Genomic DNA, 16,555 nt, shown 5'->3' with positions numbered 1-16,555 from the left:
TATGTGTTTCTTTTATGTATGATAGTTTCATAGTCTCTCTTTTATAGTGTATAACTATTATAGGCGGAGCTAGAGGTGGAAGGGGTCATCACGGGTAGAGCTGTCAATATGGGATGGGTCGGGCTGGGGCTAGCCCAGCCCGGCCCATATGGGCTTTAGTAAATGATGGGTTGGGCTGGGCTAGCCCACCATTTCGATGGGCCTTATAATGGTCAGCCCACCCCAACCCTATGTGGATCACGGGCCGGCCCATCATTTTTAAAAATATAATTTTATATTTTTTCTTTAAGTTCAGACCTAAAAAAAGATAATTATTTAAAAGTTAAAAANCCTGCACGTTTTATTTTGGGACTACGGGACGGTATCCCGGGAGATCCCCCTGCACACTGATGATTGGATTACGGGACGGTATCCCGAGAGATCTTTTGATATCGATATGAGATTTGGACTACGGGACGGTATCCCGAAAGTTCCATTGGACAGTTGAAAAGGGCTACAGGCCGAGAGATCTTTTGATATCTATATGAGATTTGGACTACGGGACGGTATCCCGGAAGTTCCATTGGACAGTTGAAAAGGGCTACAGGACGTTATCCTGGGAGACCCCCGTCGGTATTCTTGTAATTTTGCTGTATTTACTCTGTGTTTCTGTTTTGTCTTGTAGTTCTATATTACATTGATCTGTCTTATCACATCGCTGTGTTCATTAATTTTCTTCAGACTTCGATACTGTTAATATCTTGCCATTTTATCGTTTCTATCTCAGTAGGGCCCTGACCTTTTCCTCGTCACTACCCAACCGAGGTTAGGCTTGGCACTTACTGACTACCGCTGTGGTGTACTCACGCCTCTTCTGCGCATGTTTTCATGTGCAGATCCAGGTGCTTCTGAGCAGGCGTACCACCAATAGCTGTTAGGGAGCATATTGGGGACTTGAGGTATACATCTGCTACGTCCGCAGATCCGCAAAGTCTCCTTCTCATTTTATCCATAGTTGTTAGATGTTATTTCGATCCCTCTTTGTATTAGACTATTCTGGTGACTAGAGCAGTGTAAGATTTCTCATAGCCTGTGTTGCCCGTGGGTTTCCGGGTCTTGGAGGTTATTTCAGTATTTTGTATTAAAGTGTATGTGCCAGGCGGCAACTGTATACATTACTCATGTTATTTAGCTTCGAATATAAATTTTGCAAATGTTGTTACTTCCGCAATGTGTTAGGCTTACCTAGTCGTGAAGACTAGGTGTCGTCATGACGTGTTCACAATTGGTGAACTAGGGTCGTGACATCCCTGCACCTTGTGTGCAGATTCAGGTGCACCCACTGAGGCTGAGTGAGATCTTCTCCGCCTAGCATTACATTCGGGAGATTCAAGGTAGCTGCAAATTGGCGTTCGCAGTCCTGATCTTCCTTCTATTTCATTTATTTGTTTTCCACATTTCTAGAAAAACATTATGTAGTAGGTTAATATTTATGCATTAGAGGCTCAGACTTGTGACACCAGATTCTGTGGGCTGGTTAGTATTTTATATTTTGGGTTTTCGAATGTTAGCATCTAATTCAGGATTTCACATTTAACTTGGTATTTTAGTTGGGAAAATTTACTTATTCACTGTGATTAATCGGTTAAGGTTGTAGAATTGGTCGGGCTTGCCTAGCAGTGTGTTGGGTGCCATCACGACCGGGGTTGGGTCGTGACAAGGTGGTATCAGTGCCTAGGTTACTTGGTCTCGCGAGTCATGAGCCGGTTTAGTAGAGTCTCGTGTATCGGTACGGAGACGTCTGTACTTATCCTCGAGAGGCTGCAGAACCTTTAGGAAATACTTCATATTCTTGAAACTATTGTCGTGCGGCTTTGTTGAACTGTGAACTAAATCTTTATTATTTCTACTCTCTCACAGATGGTGAGAACACGAGCTACCGAACACGACGGACGACCACCCGTGCCACCTACCGAGGCCGCCAGAGGCCGTGGACTCGGTCGTGGTCGTGGCAGGGGCAGAGTAGCCGGGGCAGCACCTACTGATCCGTTAATTGCCCCAGCTCAGGATCAGGCTCTAGCGGTGGAGACTCCAGCAGCACCTGCTCAGGCACCAGCTGTGCCTATTGTGATTCCGGGTCTACGGGAGACCTTGGCACAGATCTTGATGGTCTGTACTGGCTTGGCTCTGGCAGTTTCAGCCACCACAACAGCAGCAGCAGCTACTTCACAGACCGGGGGAGGCAATCAGACCCCCGGTGCCCGCACACCTGCGCAGGGAGTGCAGGGGCTACAGACATCGGAGGCACCTCTAGCTCAGCAGGTTGCTCCAGCTCAGGGTTTTGTGGTTCCACCGATGTCAGACGATGAGCAGTGTCGTCTCGAGAGGTTTGGTAGACTCTATCCTCCGACATTCGGTGGTGCTGGGGGGGCGAGGATGCCTAGAGTTTTCTTGACAGGTGCCAGCGTATGCTCCGTACTGCAGGGATCCTCGAGTCGAGTGGTGTGGCATTTACTACATTTCAGTTCACGGGGGCTGCTCTTACTTGGTGGGAGGACTTTGAGAGGCGTAGGCCTATCGGTGCAGCACCTCTGACATGGCAGCAGTTCTCAGCTCTTTTTCTGGAGAAGTATATACCTCAGTCCCGCAGGGAAGAGTTGCGTAGGCAGTTTGAGTGGTTGACACAGGGAGATATGACAGTGACTCAGTACGAGATGAGGTTTTCCCAGCTGGCTCGTCATGCTACTTGGATGGTTCCATCAGATCGTAAGAGGATCATGAGATTTGTGGATGGTCATAACTACCATCTCCGTATTCTGATGACTAGAGAGAGAGTATTGGGTGCTACGTTTGAGGAGGTGGTAGACATTGCTCGATAGATTGAGTCAGTTCGTCGTAGGGAGCGAGAGGAGAGGGAGGCTAAGAGGCCTCGTGGATCGGGTAGTTACAGTGGTGCTCCTTCGAGGGGTCAGTTCCAGCAGGGTAGAGGTCGCTTTTTTAGGCCTGCTTAGTCAGCTCGTCCAGAGTATCGTGGGGGATCTTCAGGCCGTGGTCATCTTGGGCCCCAGCAGGGTCAGACTTCACTCAGCGCCCTCCCAGCTCAGAGTTCATCTCATGCCCCATCAGTTCAGGGTTCTTCTGCGCCGAGTGCATCTGCTAGTCACTCTGGTGCGAGAGGTTTTAATCAGTCCCCATCTTCAGTACCCGGCAGCTGCTATGAGTGCGGAGAGTTGGGTCATTTTAGGAGGCAGGGCCCTCGCCTGCGTGGCAGGCAGCATCAGCAGAGGGGTCAGCCCTCGACTTCTGCTCCAGTTACTTCATCACCCGCCCAGTCAGCTAAGGGTGGAGATCAGGCAGCCAAGGGTCGTCCCAGAGGTGGAGATCGATCAGGCGGTGGCCAGGCTCGTTTCTATGCTATGCCGGGCAGGACAGATGCCATTGCTTCAGACGCGGTCATTACAGGTATTATTTCAGTCTGTCACAGAGACGCCTCAGTATTATTTGATCCCGGTTCTACCTATTCATATGTGTCTTCATATTTTGCTCATCATTTTGGTACATCACGAGGGTGTCTTGCCTTACGTGTTCATGTATCTACCCCGGTGGGCGACACTATTATAGTAGACCACGTATTCCGGTCATGTTTGGTGACTATTGGGGGTCTGGAGACCCGAGTTGATTTATTTCTATTGAGCATGGTAGACTTCGATGTTATCCTGGGCATGGACTGGTTATCTCCGTGTCATGCTATTCTAGACTGTTATGCTAAGACAGTCACTTTGGCTATGCCGGGTGTACCGCGGATCGAGTGGCGTGGTGTGACTGACTATATTCCTAGCAGAGTTATTTCTTTCTTGAAGGCCCAGCGTACGGTTGGGAAGGGTTGTCTTTCCTATTTGGCATTTGTGAGAGATGTGGGAGCGGAGACTCCTAGCATTGAGTCTGTTTCCGTTGTGAGGGAGTTTCCCGATGTGTTTCCTGCAGACCTGCCAGGCATGCCGCCTGATAGGGATATTGATTTTGGTATTGACCTGGTGCCGGGCACTCAGCCCATTTCTATTCCACCATATCGCATGGCACCAGCGGAGTTGAAAGAATTGAAGGAGCAGCTTCAGGAGCTCCTGGATAAGGGGTTCATTCGGCCTAGTGTGTCACCTTGGGGTGCACCAGTTCTATTTGTGAAGAACAAGGATGGCACAATGAGAATGTGCATCGACTTTAGGCAATTGAACAAGGTAACAATTAAGAGCCAGTATCCCTTACCTCGCATTAATGATTTGTTTGACCAGCTTCAGGGAGCGAGGGTGTTCTCCAAGATTGATCTCCGTTCGGGTTATCACCAGCTGAAGATCAGGGATTCAGATATTCATAAGACTGCTTTCAGGACTAGATATGGTCACTATGAATTTCTTATCATGTCTTTCGGGCTGACCAATGCCCCAGCAACATTCATGCATCTGATGAACAGTGTATTCCGGCCTTATCTGGATTCATTTTTCATAGTGTTCATTGATGATATCCTGGTATACTCGCGTAGTCAGGAGGAGCACGCACAGCATTTGCGAGTGGTGTTGCAGAGATTAATGGAGGAGAGGCTTTGTGCAAAGTTCTCCAAGTGCGAGTTCTGGCTCTGTTCAGTGGCATTCTTGGGACATGTGGTGTCCAGTGAGGGTATTCAGGATGACCCAAAGAAGATAGAGGCGGTGCAGAGTTGGCCTAGACCGACCTCAGCCACAAAGATTCGCAGCTTCCCAGGGTTGGCATGTTATTATCGCCGGTTTGTTCTGGGTTTTTCCTCTATTGCATCGCCCTTGACCAAGTTGACTCAGAAGGGAATCTCATTTGTATGGTCAGACGAGTGTGAGGAGAGCTTTCAGAAGCTCAAGACAGCATTGACCACAGCCCTAGTGTTAGTTTTGCCATCAGCTTCAGGCTCTTATACGGTATATTGCGATGCTTCGAGAGTTGTGATTGGTTGTGTTTTGATGCAGGAGGGTAGAGTTATTGCGTATGCTTCTCGTCAGTTGAAGCCCTATGAACAGAACTACCCCGTTCATGATTTGGAGCTAGCTGCTATAGTTCATGCACTGAAGATTTGGAGGCATTACTTGTATGGCGTATCCTGTGAGGTATTTACTGATCATCGCAGTCTTCAGCACTTGTTCAAGCAAAAGGATCTTAATTTGAGGCAGCGTAGATGGTTGGAGTTACTTAAGGATTATGACATTACTATTCTGTATCACCCGGGAAAGGCCAATATAGTGGCCGATGCTTTGAGCCGGAAATCGGTGAGTTTGGGGAGCTTGGCATACATTCCAGTTGAGGAGAGGCCATTTGCAGTTGATGTTCAGGCCTTGGCCAACCAATTTGTGAGACTAGATATTTCAGAGCCCAGTCGAGTGTTGGCTTGTGTGGTTTCTCGGTCTTCCTTGTATGACCGTATCAGGGAGTGTCAGTATGAGGATCCGCATTTGCTTGTCCTTAAGGACAGGGTTCAGCATGATGATGCCAGGGAAGTGACTATTGGGGATGATGGTGTGTTGAGGATGCAGGGCCGAATTTGCGTGCCCAAGGTAGATGGGCTTCGGGAGTTGATATTAGAGGAGGCCCAAATCTCGCGGTATTCTATTCATCCGGGTGCCGCGAAGATGTATCAGGATCTTAGACAGCACTATTGGTGGCGGAGGATGAAGAGAGATATTGTGGAGTATGTAGCTCGGTGTCTTAATTGTCAGCAGGTGAAATATGAGCATTAGAGACCAGGTGGCTTGCACCAGCAGATGGTCATTCCTGAGTGGAAGTGGGAGAGGATCACTATGGATTTTGTTACCGGACTCCCACGGACTCTAAAGAAATTTGATGCTATTTGGGTGATTGTAGACAGGCTGACCAAGTCTGCGCACTTCATTCCGGTTTGTACTACTTATTCTTCAGAGCGGCTGGCAGAGATTTATATTCGGGAGATAGTTCGATTGCATGGTGTCCCAGTTTCCATCATATCAGATCGGGGCACTCAGTTCACCTCTCAGTTTTGGCAGGCGGTTCAGCGAGAGTTGGGTACTCAGTGGTTGAGCCAGCTTTCACCCTCAGACGGACGGGAAGTCGCGCACCATTCAGATATTGGAGGATATGTTACGTGCTTGTGTTATTGATTTTGGAAGGTCATGGGATCGGTTTCTACCGCTTGCAGAGTTTGCCTACAACAATAGCTATCAGTCCAGCATTCAGATGGCACCGTATGAGGCCTTGTATGGGAGGCGGTGTAGATCTCCAGTTGGTTGGTTCGAGCCCGGGGAGGCTAGATTGTTGGGGACAGATTTGGTTCAGGATGCATTGGAGAAGGTGAAGGTGATTCAGGAGAGACTCCGTACAGCACAGTCGAGACAGAAGAGTTATGCAGACAGGAAGGTCCGAGATGTATCGTATATGATTGGTGAGAAAGTCTTACTGAAGGTTTCACCCACAAAGGGTGTTATGAGATTCGGGAAGAAAGGGAAGCTGAGTCCGCGGTTCATTGGGCCTTTTGAGGTACTTAGGAGGATCGGGGAGGTGGCTTATGAGCTTGCCTTGCCACCTAGCTTGTCGGGCGTGCATCCAGTTTTTCATGTGTCTATGCTCCGGAAGTACATTGGGGACCCGTCCCATTTTCTAGATTTTAGTACAGTTCAGCTGGAGGGTGACTTGACTTACGACGTTGAGCCAGCAGCCATTTTGGATCGTCAGGTTCGAAAGTTGAGGTCAAAGGATGTTGCTTCGGTGAAAGTGCAGTGGAGAGGTCGGCCCGTGGAGGAGGCTACCTGGGAGATCGAGCGGGAGATGCGGAGCAGATACCCTCACCTATTTGAGGCTTCAGGTATGTTTCTTGACTCGCTCGAGGACGAGCATTTGTTTAAGTTGGGGAGGATGTGACGACCCAACCCGTCGTCACGTGAGTTACCGCCCCGTTTTCCCCATTTTCTATTCCGTTATGCTTCATTATCAGTGTTGGGTGTGAACGAGTTTATTTGGAGTGGTTCTAGAAGGAAATGAGACACTTAGTCTCTTTAAGGAAGGTTTGTTTTGGAAAAGTCAACCGGACGTTGACTTATGTGTTAGAGGGCTTGGATATGAATTCCGATGATTCGGTTAGCTTCGGGGGATGATTTGTGACTTAGGAGTGTGATCGGAATTGATTTTGGAGGTCCGGAGTAGAATTAGGCTTGAATTTGCGAAGTTTGAATTTTGGTGAATTCCGATCGATAGATGAGATTTTGATCCGAGGGTCGGAATGGAATTCCGAGAGTTGCAGTAGCTTCGTTAGGTGATTTGGAATGTGTGTGCAAAATTTCAGGTCATTCAGAAGTGTTTTGGTCGGGTTTTTGATCGAATGCGTATTCCGGAAGTTTTGGAAGAACCTAGGCTTGAATTCGATGAGAAATGATGGTTTTAGTGTTGTTTGAGGTGTTTTGATGATTGGAGCAAGTTTGAATAAGGCATTGGATCATGTTTTTATTTTTGGTTGAGGTCCCGGGGGCCTCGGGGTGATTTCGGATGGCTAACGGGATGAAAATTGAAGTTTGAGATTGCAGGTTCATATCTGGTATTTGGAATTTTTGCACCTGCGGTTGTGGGACCGCAGGTGCGGTCACGCAGGAGCGAAGGAAGATCGCAGAAGCGAATTTTGTCCTGGAAGCTATTTTCGCAGAAGCGATTGGGGAAGCCGCATCTGCGAAGCCGCAGATGCGGGAATGAGGTCGCAGAAGCGGACCTTGGAATTTTGGAATTTCCGCAGAAGCGGAAGGAAGCCGCAGGAGCGGAAGTCGCAGAAGCGACAAATGTACCGCAGATGCGGAAACAACTGATCAGAAGAGGTTTTTATTTCCTTCGCGAATTTTGAAAGAGTTTATATTTTTCACTTCGGACTTGGGGAGTAATTGGGCGATTTTGGAGAGGAATTCAAGGACTTCGATCAGGTATGAATTCATGGACTTAGAACACGATTTTACCATGCAAATACATGAAATTAGACTGAACACTCAAGGAATTAAAGGTCAAAAATGGTGGTTTAGGGCTTGAAACCTAAGAGAGCAAAAATGGGAATTTGAGGGGTCATTTGGACTTCGATTTTGGTGTTCTTTATATGTATAGACTCGTGGCAAAATAAGGAATCCGTTGATGGTAAGTTTACTGATTTTCGAGAAGTGGGCTCGGGGCTCGGGTTTTTGCTAATTTCAGGAATTTAACTATTTTTCGATTGTTTTCGATTGGGTATTGTCCCATTAGCATATTGTGACGTATTCGTTGTGGTTTTGGTCAGATTCGACGCACGAGGAGGTTAATTCGAAAGGCAAGTGCATAGCAAGCTAGGACTTTGGCCGGTTTGAGGTTAGTAATAACTGTAAATGTTGTGTTGAGGGTTTGAAACCCCGAATTTGCACAACGTAGTGCTATATGAGGTGACTTGCACGCCGGATAACGGACGTGGGGTAGAGCACCGTCGGGGATTGTGACTTGGTTCGTCCCACTTAATAAAATTACTACCTAATTAATTTTAGTTTTGTGATATCCTTATAAAAATGAATTAATTGTCATAATTGGGCTTCGTGCCAATCTATTGAATCCTTCAGGGATTATTTTTACTGGTTTCTTACCATATTTTTAGATATTGGACTCAGTCCTGGTATTTAACACTGTTTTGTAAACTCGGCCATTTTTCTCAAAGTAGAAACTAAAGTAATATTTTTAAATGAAGTTTGGGCTGAATATTTTTATATTATTGTGCCGAAAGGCTTATGTGATTTTGGGGTGAGTATGGGATCGGACTGCACGACGCAGTGGTATGATAATGATATTGATATGAGGCCAAGGGCCTGATTGATGCCACGAGATGGCTTATTATTGCGCTTGGGCCGTAAGGGGCCCCTCCCGGAGTCTACACACCCTAAGTGAGTGCCGTCGACATTAAATAAATGGAGCGGGCTGCACGCCGCAGTGGGGTACTGGAGAGTACCGGTTTATGTGTTGCATTGCATATTTAATTGTCATTTATTCCTTATTCTGATGTGATAATTCTATAATTGTTTTGACTGTTTTACTGTATTATGCTACTGGTTCATGTTGCTGTGTCTATAGCTTCACTTTGTGCCTATTTAGTATTTCTTATTCTCAGACTGTATTTATGTTTATTACTTTCTGGGTTGGAAGTACTCACAGTACTCCCTGCACCTTGTGTGCAGATTCAGGTGCACCCACTGAGGCTGACTGAGATCTTCTCCGTCTAGCATTACATTCGGGAGATTCAAGGCTCAGACTTGTGACACCAGATTCTGTGGGCTGGTTAGTATTTTATATTTTGGGTTTTCGAATATTAGCATCTAATTCAGGATTTCACATTTAACTTGTTATTTTAGTTGGGAAAATTTACTTATTCACTGTGATTAATCGGTTAAGGTTGTAGAATTGGTCGAGCTTAGCTAGCAGTGTGTTGGACGCCATCACGACCGGGGTTGGGTCGTGACAGTAACATAACACCAAAACTATACCAACCGTGGTATCATAAGCAACATATAACTAGAAAGGATCACCTTCAACATCAACTGTACAAGTGATAAAATAAAAATAATTTATAGTCGACAATTTCATAGAAAGATTACATAGCTTCTCAAACAAATAAGGATAATTCTTTTTCATTCCTTCCTCGGCCTCCCAAATAGCCTTGTAACACTCCGTACATTCGGACCAGGTGTGGATATATTAAATGGGTATTAATTTGATATTTTAGATATATGAAGTCCTATAGGGATGATTATCGGAGAAAATAGTAGTTTCAAAATCAAGATGGAAAGTGAGGTGCATAAGATTTGACAAAATCGACTAAGTTTGCAGAAGATCTGTTTTTCAGCAGATTTTAGTGAAAATGTTTAATGGATTTGGGAAAACTCAAAGCATGAAAGTTGTAGGAAATTGAAATAGCTTTCCAACGATATATTATAGAGCCCAAACGGATCTCTGTGCAAAAAGTTATGTGCGTTTTACAGAACAGTATGCGATATGCGCGCCCGTTGGCGCGCCCATAGCGCGACCGCGCTAATTTTGAGGCAGTGTTACTACCGTTTTGCGCGGTTAGTAGCGCGGGCAGGTCTTCAGGTGCACGGGCGCGCTCGTGGGGGGTCGTTTTAAAGCCATATTTCGTCCCCCACAGCCCCAAAACATAAAAACTTGCTCTAGAAAGGGGAACTCTCAAAAACCTAACTCCTTAAGGGTCCTTCCACCATCCAAGGTAAGTTTTAATGGTGATTTTAAGTTCATTTCAATTTCCCAACATCTTATTAACATGGGTAAACCCTCCATATCATTAGATATTTGATTGGGGCATCATTGTTGAGAGAAGGAAGCCTAGAACTCAAATTCAAAGGGTTTGAACTTCAAAAAGGTAATGTCATCACCCTCTAATTTATTCTAGCATTGGTTTAATGATTTTAAACCCTAGTTCATGAGATATGAGTTGATAGGTTTGATAGAAAAGCATGAACGATTATAGGTTTGGGGTGTTGATTGTTGATTATTGGTTAAGGGTGTTGTTTACTTTATGGGTGATAAAGAATAATGTTGATTATAACCATTTGAGACTTTAGAATTTATCTAGGAATAAGAGAATGGGTTATTGGGTGTAGAGACACCATTAATAAGGACTATGAAGCTTTATTCTCACCAAGTGTTTGATAAGATACTTAAGTGACCAAAACATGAGCATTATTGCTAATATGGGATTCCTTTGACTTGTATTGATATAGATTACGGTTGAAAGGGTTGGCGAATGTTGTATTACGCTCAAGAGTAGGAAGTTAAGGTATGTGAGGCTAACTCTCTATGTTTGGGAATTTTAATGATTCTCCCTACACTACGTTTCTTTTACGACGTTACCAATTGCCTCAGTAATATAGTTAAGCCTAGTTCCTTGAATAGTTGTAGAACTTCTATTCTCTAGCTTCACAACTCGTTCACCACTTTCATTCTGAACGTTGTGAGCTCAGTTCGTATTCAATATAGACTTGGGTTTGATGCCCTCGAGTCTTAGTATAGATTACTCAGTATGCCTTAAACAGTTGAAGTTTCAGTGTTCATAACCAGTTCAAGAATACATGTCTTAGTCTAGTTCTATTGAGTATTCCAGTGTTATGTAATTCAGTGTAATCCAGTATTCCAGTATCATGTAACTTAGTGTGATTCAGTATTTCACTATCATGTATTGCAGTTTGATTCTCAGTTCCTGAATGTTGAACACCTCTATTTGGGTCTGAGGCCGCAGTTTATGCTTTATGCATCTTTGGGCCTGAGGCCGCAGTTTATGCTTTATGCATCTTCTGGCCTGAGGCTGCAGTTTATGCTTTATGCATTTTTGCACCTGAGGTCGCAATTATGTATACGTATACTTGGGCCCGAGGCCGCAGTTTGTGCACATATATATATATTGGTCCTGAGGCCGCAGTTTAATATTCAGATAAACAGGTTGTTCATCATTCAGAAGAGGGAGTATTCATATCATTACTTCCTTTGTTCAATTCAGTTATCAGTTATCATTTCAGTTATCAGTTATCAGTTATCATTTTAGTTATCAGTTATCAGCTATCACTTATTGTTTCAGTTTCTGTTTCAATAGTTATCATTTCAGTATCAATTATCAATTCTCAGTTATCAGCTCAGTTTCAGTTTCAGCCTTTATAATTCTTTCTTTCAGTTGCTTTACATACCAGTGCAATTCAAATGTACTGACGTCCCTTTTGCCCGGGGCTTGTATCTCACGATGCAGGTAATGATTTACAGGTTGATGATTCAGAGCGCTAGGATTCTCGTACCAGCTACTTGATGATCCCCAGTTCTTCCGGGGCATCATCAATACCTTACAGTTTTTAGTATTTTTAGACAGTCAGTGTTTTTAGTACTTCATTAGAGGCTTCATAGACTTGAGTAACAATTAGACAGAGTCGCAGGCTTTTCATATTAAGCTATGTTGGCTACAAATATGTTTAAGAATTGTATTAATATTTCCGCACTTTGATTTATATCATCCAGGCTTTCAGTATATCAACATGTGTTAATTTATCTTCCGTATTCAGTATGTTATGATACCACATGTTGATTTAGCCAGCCAGTTGGTTCGCTCGATCACATTTAGTCAGGCATCGAGTGCCGTGTTACGTCCAGGCCCAGGTTCATGGCGTGACAAAGCTTGGTATTAGAGCACTAGGTTCAAGAGTCCTAGGGAGTCTATGAAGCCGTGTCTAGTGGAGTTTCCTTTATATGTGTGTGCCGGCCACTCATATAAATGGTTAACTACCAAGACATCCAGGATTGTCTCATTTCATTCTACTCTAGATCGTGCCCTGAAGCTTAGAGCAATAAACCTTCTCTTCCTATCGACATTGGATGCCCAAGCAACGCGCAGGAGAAACCTAAGGTCCTAGAGAGAATAATTGTCCATTGGGGTATAATTATGCAGTACAGGTTGGTAAATATAAGACTTGAGAGGATGTTAAAAGTGGGATGCAATGGATAGTAGTACAGATTAGAGCATAACCTTATCAGAAAGTACAAAAGCAGTTATCATGTCTTATGACTATCAGTTTACCTCAGCTACCAGTTATACAGTCTTTCAGTTAGCAAGTTTATGGTTATTCAGTATGCCAGTATTCAGTTTTATGTTTACCAAATATCCAATTTCAGTGTATCAAAATTTTTGGTGACTTGTGAGTATACAGTGATGCATATGGATTCTCAAAGAAAATGTAAGTAACAGTGATTATAGTGAAACCTTCGCATATTTTAGCTCTGGTTTAAGACCAAGACTCACTGGATGGCGCAGGAAGTGATTTATCAGATGATGGTATACTCTGAAGGGTAAGTTTGTGTGTGGTAATCATATGTGTTTGACCTCAGAGAACAATTTCTTTCAATTCTTGCAAATGGAGCCACATGCAGGATGATGATAGTTCAGATGTTAGACCCTAACATTGGTCACTATAGTTTGGACAGAAAAGAGCCTAAGGGTAAAATACCTAGGAGTCAGAAACGATTGTTATTATTAGAGATGTATTTTTCGTAGAACTCATGCAAATGACTAGGAGATATGATGTATGCAATAAGAACCAAGAGCAGCCAATAGTGAATTTCAGGGAATGATTCTAAGTTGCTTAGATTTGTTCAAATCAGAACTAGAAGTACCACGTTAGTAAGCTACTATAAGAAGCAACTATTGATGTAAGATAAAAGATATGGCAGTTCCCCCTTAGGTTATGTGACTAAGTGATTACCGCGGATGTTTATAGTATGATATGATTTTGTATTATACAGAAAGTTTGGGGTTAGATATCCTAATTTTGTTTAATACAGATGAATTCCCTAAGTGTGATCTATGCACATAGTTTAGAAAAAAAAAAAGATAGTATGCGACCATAGAATATGGTCGAATGATGAGGGAAATTAGAAATATCCTTATGCTTCACCTTAGTTATTCAAAGCAGAACATGAACACATGACGCTAGCAGGTAGTTAGTAAACGAATAGTAGGTATGTTTGAGTTGATACAGTGAATTAGCAAATTTCAGCAGAGCTACTACAGATACAATTTGATTTACTTAGTCAGGTTAACTCTAGTGAGTGGATGACAGTTTGAAATACCAAATGTATGGTAGAACCCAGAGAGTTTAAGTTAAACCCAAAGTACAGTGGCAGTGGGAAAAAAAATCAGCTAGCAGCGAGAGCACAAACTATAGAAGAATAGCCTTTAAGAATTATTGAAAATGGGTCTCCCCAAGATTGACAGTGTGAGCAGAATTAAATTATTAAGATTGTGTATGATAGCTGTGAATATGTTAGCTTTCCGTTAAGTGAATAATTTAATTATTCGTAGTAAGAAAGATTTCTCATAAGTAAGTTGGAAGATGAGTCGTCATTGACGTAGAGTGCAAAGAATTGCAGAAAATAAGGAAAGTTATTTGGATCCCAAAAAAAAAAGAAGGATCCACAAGTATAAGACTTTGGTCTAAGGGGTGATGTGAAAACCATTAGTAAGAGCAGTTAGAGATTTGAAACCCGAATAGTTAGCATGGGACATGAAAAATAAAATCAGTTCGGTAATGAGGAAAAAAAATTGTATAATTACCACAGGGATTATGTCTAGCATGTGTAAGAAACACAAGGTGAGTAGAATGATCACTGAGCTTAGTTATTAATGACAAAGTGATCATAGAAAAGCTGTAAAATCATGTATGAGGGTAGTGCCATTGCACGGGACTCTAAAATTTAGAGTACATGTCAAAGACTTAGGTCACAATAATGCTATAAGTGTTTTCAGGAAGTGCTTAAGAAGATAAAGTGTGAGAAGTATAACTCATGATTGAGGTAGATAAGAGAACTCTGGTGAAAGAAGTTCACCAACCAAGATAGGAGTTCGACTTCGGACTCCGAAGATGACGGAGTTGTTGTCTAGAACAGGACGTGTTCCCCATTAGTAGCTGAAGAGAAGGAGAAACAATGTGATGATCTCTACGTGTTGTAGTTGAAGAGGAGATTCACAAGTATAAAATAATGGCTTTTGAATAAGGAGGAGATGATGGCACTTTAAGGTACCAAGACAGATTGTGTGTTCCAGACATAGATGGACTTAAAGAGGGAGATCATGTTAGAAGCCTATAATTCCTAGTATTCTTTCCATCCAGGTTCCCCAAATATGCATCATGACCAAGGAGATTGATTGGTTGAACGACATGAAAAAGAACGTCGCAGACTTGCGGCCAATTGTCTGAATTGTCAGCAAGTGAAAGTCGAGCAGCAGAAAGCCTAGTGTTTTATCACATAATATACATATTTTGAGTGGAGATGGTAAATATGAAATTTATAACGGGATTATCTTTCTCATTTTAAAAGCATGATTTGATTGGATGATTGTAAATCAACTTACCAAGTCAGCACATTTCTTGCTAGTAAAGACTACAGATTCAACAGAAGATTATACCAAGTTATACATTCAGGAAATTGTCTAATTACATGGGACTCCGTGGTCCGTCATTTGGGACTGTGGTGCTAAGTTTAAAATGAACTTTTAGAAGATCTTTCAGAAATGATTAGGCACACGTTTTTCATCCTCAAAAAGATGGCCAGGCAGAGCGCATTGTTCAAATAGTTGAGGATATGTCCCTGATGTTAAAAGTAATTGGGATGATCACATACCTCTCATTGGCCTTGCTAATAATAACACCTACCATTCTAGTATCAAGATAGCACTGTGAGAGACTCTGTATGGGCGAAGGTGTAGATCGCCAATTGGTTTGTTCAAATTTGGTGAAAAGGAGTTGTTGGGACCAAATTTGGTCTATCAGACTATAGAGAAAGTTAAGTTGATTCAAGAGCGTTTGAAAATGTTAGAGTTCCAAGTTGATGATTGGGTGTTTCTGAAAGTTTTGCCCATGAAAGGCGTTATGAGATTTGGGAAGAAAGAAAAGCTTAGTCCCAAATATATCACGTCGTATATGATCCTACAAAAGATCGGTCAAATAGCTTATGAGTTGGAGTTGCCACCAGAATTAGCGGTGGTACAACCAGTATTTTACGTATCAAGTTATAGCATTCAAGTTTCCATTACTCAGATACTCATGTCAGTTCAGTACCTAGATACTAATGTCAGTTCAGTACTCAGATACTAATGTCAGTTCAGTACTCAGATAATGTCAGCTCAATACTCAGCTCCTCATGTTAGTCCAATAATTAGACATTCATGCCAGCTTAGTACTCAGATTACTCAAATATTCGTGTGTCACGACCCTAGTTCACCGACTGTGAACATGTCATGACGGCACCTAGTCCCCACGACCAGGTAAGCCTAATATTGCGGAAAAATAGAGGAAACCAAATTAAATACTAAAAGAAACTGTACTGAATGCCGCTCGGCATGTACAACTCAATATCACAGGTTTAAAACAATCCCCAAAACCCGGAAACTCACGGGCAACACAGGCTACAGAAGCGAAAAGTAAGGGCTCCAAACTTCAGAATATCTAACAACCGGAAGAAGAAAAACTAAGTACCAGAGATAGAGTAAGAGGGAGACTCGTCGGTCTGCGGACGCAGCAGATCTACCTCGAAGTCTCCGTAGTCCTCCTGCCTCACTGATAGTGCACCTAAGTAGAGGTACCTGGATGATCTGCACATGAAAAACATGCGCAGGAAGGGCATGAGTACACCACAGCGGTACTCAATAACTGCCAAGCCTAACCTCGGTTGGGTAGTGACGAGGAAGGTCAGGGCCATACTGAGACAAAATATAGTAATAACACTAATTAACAGTATGATAATCTGACAGAAATAATAAATACAGCAGTGAAATAAGGCAGGTCAACGAGACAATAACAACCACAAAAAGACAGAGCAAACACAGAGTAAATACAACTCAATACTAATGATAACAATGAGGGTCTCCCAGGATACCGTCCTGTAGCCCTTTCCTCAATTGTCCAGTGGATCTCCCGGGATACCGTCCTATAGTCCAACTCATATACCAAACCGAAGGATCTTCCGGGATACCGTCCCGTAGTCCAACCAT

The sequence above is a fragment of the Nicotiana attenuata genome, chromosome 1 (genome assembly GCF_001879085.1).
Source record: "Nicotiana attenuata strain UT chromosome 1, NIATTr2, whole genome shotgun sequence".
NCBI lineage: Eukaryota > Viridiplantae > Streptophyta > Magnoliopsida > Solanales > Solanaceae > Nicotiana > Nicotiana attenuata.
This window is presented reverse-complemented; position numbering follows the sequence as displayed.